Here is a 10,940-nt window from a genome sequence, read left to right on the forward strand (position 1 = left end):
ATGAGTGTTGGGCCCTTTTCTATCTTGTTCACTTGTATCCCAGTGCCTAGATCAATGCCCATCACATAGTAGCTCTTTAGGATTTGTTAAATGTTTGCTGGGAGAACCTCAAAGAGAAGTGAAGGTACTTTAAGCTCGAAGGAAAGGAGTGAAACCTACCCAACAGTTCTTTTACTCATAGAATGGAAATATGATGGGAGAGTTATGCTTTAAAGACTTTCAAGTCTTTGATTGATGGCAACCGGTGATTGTTCTATAATACACCATAGTGGTTAAGAGTCTGAGCTTGGATAGATCTGGACCTAAACTCTGGGTTGAGCCTCTCATTCATTAGCTAAGTTATGTGGACAACTTAATCCCTCTGATTCTCAAGGAGTTTTCCACTGTGAAACAAAGATAATAGTGAGCTCCCTGAGTTATGTGAGGATTATGTAAAGAGCTGAGAACAATGGTTGGCATGTTATTGCTGCATAAATGCTTGCCATTATTATTTCTATGGCTATTATTTTAATATCACTATTTTATTGTTAATAAGCACATAAAGAACACCAAATTCTGTGCTCTAGAGATTCCATACTTTCTGAAGAGCTCCATTACTGTAACTAAAGGATATCAAAGAACCAGGCTGTTGGACTACCTGGTTCACATCAGGGTTCTTCTTCTTGGGCAAGTTACCAACTCTGAACTTCTGTTTCCTCTTCTGTAAAATGAGCATAATAGTGGCCTGTCTTCCAGGTCTATTGTGAATATTAAATGAGATCACAAACATAAAGAATTCAGTACAATATGTGACATATAAGCACCCAACACTGATGATAAATATTAGCCATAAAGAGCTGTATGTATATAGGTTTTTATGAAATTTTTTAAAATGAAAAATGCCTAAAGCTTCAATTCATTAAAAAACAAAAACTTGTGTGCCTAGGTGGCTCAGTCTGTTAAGTGTCTGCCTTTGGCTCAGGTCATGATCCCAGGGTCCTAGGGTAGAGTCCCACATTGGGCTCCCTGCTCAATGGGAGCCTGCTTCTCCCTCTCCCTCTGCTGCTCTCTCTTTCTCTGTTAAATAAATAAATAAAATCTTTTTAAAAAATGACTTTTGGGCTGGCATTTCTTTATGTTCTTTTGAAAGAACAGAAAACTTTCCAATCTCCTGAAGGCTTTAGGACTATGTACACTGAAAACATTGATCTTAAACATACCCATCTATAAATAGAAATATTTGTCTAATGGTTTACTTCTACAATTTTCATATTTAGTCTAGTCATAGGTACCCCTCTGCCATTTCCATGTTTCTTCTCAGCTATCTTTTTATATATTTTCTGTTATAAGCTTGGGATAAAAATTCCATCAGCACTTTCAGAAATTATTTTGTGCTTCTTTTGACTCAGCAGGAAGTTTAAAAATAGCATATAGATAACAAAACCCAGCTTGGATAGCTATATAATGTTTTTAGTTAAAAACACAGTGTTTCTTTGTAACTTTTTTATAAATTAAACTAATCTAAAATTAAAAAGTTATTAAAAACATATATTATAAATCATTTTTCACTTACTATAATTCTTATGTATTTACTTATAACACTATTTTTTAGTTTTGCTATCTTTGCCTCTTAAAGTCCCATACCTACCGACCTCCCATTAAAAGCTGTAGCAACTTTCAAAATGCTGAAGAGATGTGAAATGGTAATACTTTTATTACAGCTGTGTACTTTAAGCCCAATAAACTAAAGAGATGACAATATAAGAATTAGCAAAAGGGCACACGAGTGGCTCAGTTGTTAAGCGTCTGCCTTTGGCTCAGGTCATGATCTCAGGGTCTTAGGATTGAGTCCCACAGTGGGCTCTCTGCTCAGCAGAAAGTCTGCTTCTCCCTCTCCCACTCCCCCTGCTTGTATTCCCTCTCTCACTGTGTCTCTCTCTGTCAAATAAATAAATAAAATCTTTAAAAGAAAAAAAAAGAATTAGCAGAAAACTCAAATGACAGTAACAGAAAACAGGGCAGTTACAGATAGCAAGTGATCCCATGAAGTATGAGGTAATTATGAAGAGAAGGTGCCAACTAAAACTTAATGTAATCCACAATTTTTTATAGAAATTCTAGGCGGCCAATACCTTTATCCTTCAGGCTACTGGGGCTTCTACAATTTTTTATAGAAATTCTAGAAAGTTCCATGACTTTGGGGTATTTTTTTTTTACTGCAAAGGGCAAAAGTAATATATACAGGCAGGGGGAACTAAGAGGGTGGTGTAGTAGGAGGACGCTAGGCTTCCCTTGTCACTCATACACAGCTAGATAACTATCAATTCATTCTGAGTACCCAAGAAATTGACCTGAGGACTGTAGAACAAACTGCACAACTAGCAGGAGGGAAAAGACCACATCAAGGAAGGTAGAAAGTATGGAGACATTGTTTGGGGAAGAAAGAGATCTCAGGTGCTGCAGATGGGAAAGAGCCCTGGTTACAGGGAAAGGCAAAAGAATGGGATGCACAGGGGAATGCACAAGGAGAACACTTCCCTAAAGCCATTGCCTGGGAAAACAAAAGGGGCAGAGTTTCTAGTTTTTGTGTTTTGCAACCAGTGGGGCTCAAAGAGTGTAGTTTTGGAGATTCGTGGCCTTGACTGGGAAAGCGACTTAAGGGCTCTGCCCTACTTCTGGAGAGAAGGCAGGCAAGCAACCCTGGGGCAAACTGTGTGATCTGAGGATCACATAGGATACATGATGGGAAGACTGTCCCCTCATCTTGAAGTGCAACTGTGAGAGGTGGCACTGACTCCCTGGGGACAAAGCAGCCTGCAGATACCATTTCACTACCCTCCAACCAGCGCAGGCACAGAGACAAGTGCTGAGAGTGGCTAAGACAGACACTGACTGTTTAGCCTGCTTTGCCACAAATCCCACACTTCTGCACTCTAGCACAATTACCATTCTGGGTCAAACGTGCTTTGGTCCTAGCATGGCAAGACCTTCACCCAGAAGACCAACGCAGGTCCCCACCAACCAGGTGTAGAGTTCTAAAAGTTGGCAGGGTTGGCTGTGATAGAGCCCAAGGTGTACTACATTGCTCCAGGCAGCAAGCAACTCCGAGAAAGACACTGTGAAAACAGCAATCTGAAAAATACCTGTGATGTATGAGGGGAGTTTATTCAATTATTTGCTCTTCCAGGAGTGTTTTCCTGAGAGCAACAAGCACAGACATCCTTCTCCACGGACAAAGGAGCTGAGTAGCACCATTTTCCTCCCCTGCCACTCAGCATAAACCAACTTCAGTAAACAGCACAGCACCAACACTGGCTGCCTAATCTGCTTACACTAGGTTCCATCCCCCGACGCTCTGCTGGTACTGCTTTTTTCAGGCAGGTGTGCCTAAGTACCAGTGCAGCTGGCCCTTTCCCCAGAAGACCAGCACAAACCCCTGCACACACCACAACTACCAACTACAGAGCTCTGCAAAGTTTCAGTTCTAGTGGGAGTAGCATCAGGTCTCATTTAAGAATCAGACTAGAGCACACCTAGTTAAAACTTGACACACTCTGGCCAAGGTCCAAACACTGTTCACTACAGGCAAGAAGAGCCTCTGGAGATGATGGCCCTGAGGGATAGAGCAGCCAAAACACAGCAGCAGAGAGAGCATGCAGCACACACCAGAGACATTTCCTGAACCACTAGGCCCGGCATGCTATACGACCTCTTCTTCATAAAGCCATTACTCACAGAAGCAGGAAACATAACAGGATTTCTAACACAAAGAAAAAGATACAGGCCTAGACAAAATACCAAGATGGAGGAATTCATCCCAAAAGAAAGAATTAGAAAAGATCACAGCCAGAGATCTCATTGAAACAGATATGTGCAATATGCCAGATGCAGATTTTAAAGCAACAATCATAAAGATACTCCTTGGGCTTGAGAAAAGCATGGAAGTTATCAGGGAAACCCTTACCACAGTGATTAAAGAGCTAAAACACCGAACAGGCAGAAATGAAAAATTCAGTATCTGAGATTGAAAACTAACTGGATATAATGACTACAAGAATGGAAAAAGCAGAGGAATAAGTGATATAGAAGACAGAATTATGGAAAAATATAGCTGAACAAAGGAGTTAAAGAAGATCGATAAATCACGAGAGTAGACTTAGGGAACTCAGCAATTTCATCAAATGTAATAATGTTTGTAATAGAGTCCCAGAAGAAGAGAGAGAAAAGGGAGCAGAAGGTTTATTTGAGGAAATGATAGCTGAAAACTTCCCTAGCTTAGGGAAGCAAACAAATATCCAAATCCAGGAGGCATAGAGAACTCCCATCAAAATTAACAAAAGCAGGCCAATACCAAGACATATTGTAGTTAAATTTGCAAAATATAGTGATAAAGAAAAAAATTTCTAAAAGCAGCAAGACAAAGGGAGTTCCTAACTCTCAAAAGATGACCCATGAGTTTATTAGCAGAATTCTCCACAGAAACTTGGCAAGCCAGAAGTATTCAAAATGCTGAATGGGAAAAATCTGCAGCCAAGAATACTCTATCCAGCAAGGGTATCATCCAGAATGGAAGGAAAGATAAAGAATGATCTAGACAAACAAAAACAAAAAGAGTTCATGATGACTAAAGCAGCCCTGCAAAAAATATTAAAGGGGACTCTTTGAGTGGGAAGGAAAGACCAAAAGTGACTAAGACTAGAAAGGAACAGAAAAATAATCTCCAGAAATGACAAAACAAGTAGTAAAATGGCAACAAATAGATATCAATAATTACTCTGAATATAAATGGAGTAAAGGCTCCAAAAGACACAAGGTGTCAGAATGGATAAAAAAATAAGACCCATCTACATGCTGCCTATTTTAGAGACTTATTTTAGACCTAAAGATACCTGAAGATTGAAAGTGAAGAGATAAAGAAACACTTATGCAAATGGGCATCTATAGAAAGCTAGAGTAGCAATACTTCATTCAGACAGACCAGATTTTAAACCAAAGGCTGTAACAAGAGACAATGAAGGATAATAAAGGAGACTATCTGGCAAGAAGATCCAACAATTATAAATATTTATTCCCCCAACTTGGGAGCACCCAAATATATAAGACAATAATATAAAGAAGCTCACTGGTAACAATACAATAGTAGAGTAGTAGGGAACTTTAAAACCTGACTTACATCAATGGACAGATCATCTAAGCAGACAGTCAACAAGAAAACAATGACTTTAAATAACACACTGGACCAGATAAACTTAGTAGATATATTCAGAACATCTCACCCTAAAGCAGCAGAATACACATTCTTTTCAAGTGCACATGGGAAACTGTCCTGAACCGATCACATACTAGGTCAAAATTCAGGCCTCAACCAGTACAAAAAGATTAGGATCATACTATGCATCTTTTCTCACCACCATGCTGTGAACTTAGAAGTCAACCAGAAGAAAAAATTTGGAAAGACGACAAATATATGGAAGTTAAACAACATGCTACTAAAGAATGAATGGGTCAACGAGGAAATTAGAGAAGAAATTTTTAAAAAATACATGGAAACAAATGAAAGTGAAAACACAGTGGTCCAAAATCTCTGGGTTAAAACAAAATAGTCCTCAGAAGCAAGTATATAGTAATACAGGCCTCCTCAAGAAGAAATATCTCAAATAAACAAACTAACCCTTACACCAAAAGGAGCTAGGAAAAGACAACAAATGAAGCCTCCAGCCAGCAGAAAGAAGGAAATAAGAAAGATTAGAGCAGATATAAATAGTACAGAAACTTAAAGACACACACACACATACACACACAAACAAAAGAACAGATCAATGAAACCAGGAGCTGGTTCTTTGAAAAAATGAATAGAATTGATAATCCCTTGCCAGACTTCTCAGAAAAAAAAGAGAAAGGAACCAAATAAAGAAAATTACAAATGAGAGAGAAGTAACAACCAAAAAGGAATACAATTTTAAGAGAATACTATGAAAAATTATATACCAACAAATCGTACAATCTGGAAAAAATAAATACATTCCTAGAAACATATAAACTACCAAAACTAAAACAGAAAAAACAGAAAACTTGAACAGACTGATAATCAGGAAAGAAATTCAATCTAATCAAAAATCTTCTAACCAACAAAAGTCCAGGGCCAGAGGGCTTCACAGGGGAATTCTGCCAAAAATTTAAAGAGTTAATACCTATTCTTCTCAAACTATTCCAAAAAAAGAAATGGAAGGAAAACTTCCAAACTCATTCTATGAAGCCAGCATCACTCTAATTCCAAAACCAGAGAAAGACTCCACTAAAAACAGAGAACTACAGACCAATATCCCTGATGAACATGGATACAAAAATTCTCAACAAGATACCAGCAAATTGAATCCAACAGTACATTAAAAGAAACATTCACCACGATCAAGTGGGATTTATTCCCAGGATGCAAGGGCAGTTCAATGTTTGCAAATCAATCAACATAATACACATAAATAAAAGAAATGATAAGAACCATATGATCCTCTCAATAGATGTAGAAAAAGCATTTGACAAAGTACAACACCCATTCATGATAAAATCCCTCAAGAAAGTAGGGAGGGAGATCACATCTCAAAATCATAAAGGCCATATATGAAAAACCCACAGCTAATATCATCTTCAATGAGGAAATTGAGAGCTTTTCTCTACAGTCTGGAATAAGATAGGGATGTCCACTCTCACCACTGTTGTTCAACATAGTACTGGAAGTTCTAGCTGCAGCAATGAGACAACAAAAGAAAGAAAAGGCATCCAAATCAGCAAGGAAGTCAAACTTTCAGTATTTGCAGATGACATGATACTCTATATAGAAAACCCAAAAAACTCCACCAAAAAATTGCTAGAACTGATATACAAATTCAGTGAAGCCTCAAGATACAAAATTGATATACAGAAATCTGCTGCATTTCTACAAACCAGTAATGAAGTAGCAGAAAGAGAAACCAAGGAATCAATCCCATTTACAGTTGCACCAAAAATCTTAAGATACCTTGGAATAATTTTAACCAAAGAGATGAAAGTCCTGTACTCTGAAAATCATAAAATACTGATGAAAGAAAATGAAGATGACACAACGAAATGGAAAGACATTCCATGCTCATGAATTGAAGAACAAATATTGTTAAAACGTCCATACTACCCAAAGCAATCTACATATTTAATTCAATCCCTATCAAAATATCAATAGTATTTTTCACAGAGTTAGGACAAATAATCCTGAAGTTTGTATGGAACCACTAAAGACCTGAAATAGACAAAGCAATCTTGAAAAACAAAGGCAAAGTTGGAGGCATCACAATTCCAGACTTCAAGTTATATTAGAAAGTTGCAGTCATCAAGACAGTATGGTACTGGCATAAAAACAGACTCATGCATCAATGGAATAGAACAGATAACCCAGAAATGGACCCCCAACTCCATGGTCAACTCATCTTCGACAAAGCAGGAGAGAATATCCAATGGAAAAAAGATGGTCTCTTCAACAAATGGTGCTGGGAAAATTGAACAACATGCAAAAGAATGAAACTGGACTACATTCTTACACCATACATAAAAATACATTCAAAATGGATGAAAGACCTAAATGTAAGACAGGAATCCATCAAAATCCTAGAGGCAGTAACCTTTTTGACATCAGCTATATCAACTTCTTGCTAGATATGTCTCCAACGGGAAGGGAAATAAAACCAAAAATGAACTTTAGGACTTCCTCAAGATAAAAAGCTTCTGCACAGTGAAAGGCAACCTTCAGAATGGGAGAAGATATTTGCAAATGATATATCTGATAAAGGGTTAGTATCCTAAATATATAAAGAACTTATAAAACTCAAAACCCCCCAAAAATAACCCAGTTAAAAAATGGTTTTTTTTTTTTTTTTTTTTTGCAGAAGATATGAATAGACATTTTTCCAAAGAAGACATACAGATGGCTAACAGATACATGGAAAGATGATCAACATCACTCACCATCAAGTAAATACAAATCCAAACTACAATATAACCACACACCAGTCAGAATGGCTAAAATTAACAACACGGGAAACAACAGAGGTTGGTGAGGATGCAGAGATGCAGAGAAAGGGGAACTCTCTTACACTCCTGGTGGGAATGCAAACTGTTACAGCCACTCTGGAAAACAGTATGGAGGTTCCTCAAAAAGTAAGAAATAGAACTACCCTATAACCCAGCAATTGTACTACTAGTTATTTACCTAAAGGATACAAAAATACTGATTTGAAGTATCAGTAAAGTACATGCACCCCAATATTTATAGCAGCATTATCAGTAATAGCCAAATTATAGAAAGAGCCCAAATGCCCATTGACTGAGGAATGGACAAATAAGACATGATGGTATGTATGTGGGTATACAAACACACACACACCTCAGTCATCAAAAAGAATGGAATACTACTCAGCCATCAAAAAGAATGAAATCTTGCCATTTGCAACAGGAGCAGGAAGTATTATGCTAAGTGAAATAAGTCGGTCATAGAAAGACAAATAACCATATGATTTCATTCATATATGGAATTTAAGAAACAAAACACATAAACATGGGAATGGGGGTTGCAGAGAAAGAGAGAAGCAAACCAGAAAACAGACTCTCGACTACAAAGAACAAGCTGAGGTTTACTGGAGGGGAGGTGAGCAGTGGATGGGTTAAGTGGGTGACAGGAGGGCACTAATGATGAGCACTGGGTATCGTATATAAGTGATGAATCACTAAATTCTATATCTGAAACTAATATTACGCTGTATGTTAACTAACTGGAATTTTAAATAAAAATGGGGAAAAGAGTAATATATGCAGATAGTAAAAGAAAAATTCAAACATTACAAACAGTTCTATATTCATAACCCTTTTATAGAAGCCAGCTGAAGTCATAAACGTAGTAGTTAACCTTGTGGTGCATTTGGCCCATATACTTATCAGCAAAGTAGTTTTCAAAGAACTTCCCACTTCAGCATGGATTAGAAAAGACAAAGGTAGATGACCCACTGAATTGGAAAAAAGTTCTAATGTAAGAGATAAGAGGTTCAAAATCCAACCTAATCTGCTTAGGTGACTAGGACTGCTCTTTACTAAAATCAAACTTGTATGTTTCCTATATGCTAACCCTCCTGTTAGTCTGTGGACAAAAAAATGCTTCCAAGTAACTGATAACCACAAATTCCCTAAAAAATAAAACTGAAGCCTCTTAACATCATCCTGTTTATGCTGTATACTAGCTTTAAACTCTGTAGTACTAAACAGCCGTAATTAAAGCAGTGTAGAGTATACTGCTATTTTAATTACGCAACTCACATTGCTGGAGCAGCCCTGGAAGAATGAAGAAGGGAAGGCGAAAGGCCACAGTCTATAAAAATCTTTATAGAAGATTAAGGTATAGGTCTGGGTGGGTGAATAAAGGCTAAGAGAACGACCAGCTGAAGTTGAAACTAGGTTGACCTCTTCCTTGGGAGAAGTATGAATGAATGAAAAGGCAGTATATTAAAAAGATACATATTTGCTCAGATTGTGTATTTAAGGGAAGAGGTAAAGTAGGAACCAGAATCCTGCAAGGGTTTAAAAAGTAGTATATTTTAAAGTGGTGCAAAGAAAATTTTGGGGATGATGGAAAAGTTCTAATTTTCTATTTTGATGGTAGTTACATGATTGTATGCATTTACCAAAAATTTGTAACACTTAACACTAAAAAGAGTTAAGTTTATTATATGCAAATTATACCTCAAGAAACCTGACATTCAAAAATAAAAGTCATTAACAGCTAAAATGCTGATTAACCTTATAAGGTTTACCAAAATTACCAAAATTCCTGCCAAAACAAGAATAAGCATCTAATTTTAATCTATTTTGGGCTTATGTTTTACAATGTTGAAAAATCTAAACAAACTGAAGTATATAGTGAAGCATGTTTTTGAAATTCTGTTCCAATCTTCCACCATTAATATCTCTCTTCAATGAGAACTATAGTTTCTATCAGCTTTCCAGGGGAACCCCCTGGCTGAGAAACTCAGCCAATGAGCAGGAGCTACAATAAAAGAGGAAGATAAAAAGACACAGCATCTGACTCTAGACTTGGGGAAACAGACATACCTACCTAATGCTCCACAACCAGAAGATGAGCTACATGCTATAAGTCTATGATTTCTACTCCCCTATTATTCTCAAGGTTTTCCTCTTTAGTTTTCCTCCTATCCTCAGAGAAGTCCTGCCTCAGGGTTACTCAGGAGACTATCTTAACACCAGGATGTCTTTCCTGAGCCCTCATGGAAGTTAGATGCCTCCACAGCACCCTATGAACTGCTTGTCAAACTGCTCTGTAGTTAGCCATTCCTGGATCCATTTCCTCCACAAATTCGAGGCCAAAATGCTGAAGAGAGAAGAACACTTATTATTACAGAGCCAGCTAGTGACTGGCAGAAGCCAAGAAGAGTTTCTTAAATGAGATTCAAGAGTATTCTTCATTAGAGAGAGAGAGAATAAAGTTGTGTGTTAATGCTGGAAAAAGAGAGAGAGAGAAGTTATTAATCTATACAGGTCATAAAACTTTTTGAAATCTGATGAGAAACTAGGAAATCTATCCTGAAAAAAATTTTTTATACAGTTTTACCTCTAATTTCAAGAATTCTAAGGGGCTTAAATTCCTGCAAAGATCTCCCAGATTGAGATGCCTGGTATAAACATCTTGGTCTCATCTTAACTACATAGTGGGACAAGCAGAGAGTCTGCTGTCCACATCTCATCTAAAATAAGGAAAAAGAATTACAGTAGACCCTTAAACAATGTGAGAGGTGCGGCAGTCAAAAATCTGTGTATTGGGGCGCCTGGGTGGCTCAGTGGGTTAAGCCGCTGCCTTCGGCTCAGGTCATGATCTCAGGGTCCTGGGATTGAGTCCCGCATCAGGCTCTCTGCTCAGCAGGGAGCCTGCT

The 10,940-nt window shown here is 37.6% G+C and overlaps 1 protein-coding gene across 4 annotated transcripts in view; it reads right to left on the minus strand.

Moving 5' to 3' along the window:
- UGP2 (UDP-glucose pyrophosphorylase 2) overlaps nt 1–10,940 on the minus strand; it is a 69,969-nt gene that overhangs the window by 32,468 nt on the left and 26,561 nt on the right. The gene's annotated exons all lie outside the window — the stretch shown is intronic.

This window comes from Mustela nigripes, chromosome 7, assembly GCF_022355385.1.
Source record: "Mustela nigripes isolate SB6536 chromosome 7, MUSNIG.SB6536, whole genome shotgun sequence".
Taxonomy (NCBI): domain Eukaryota; kingdom Metazoa; phylum Chordata; class Mammalia; order Carnivora; family Mustelidae; genus Mustela; species Mustela nigripes.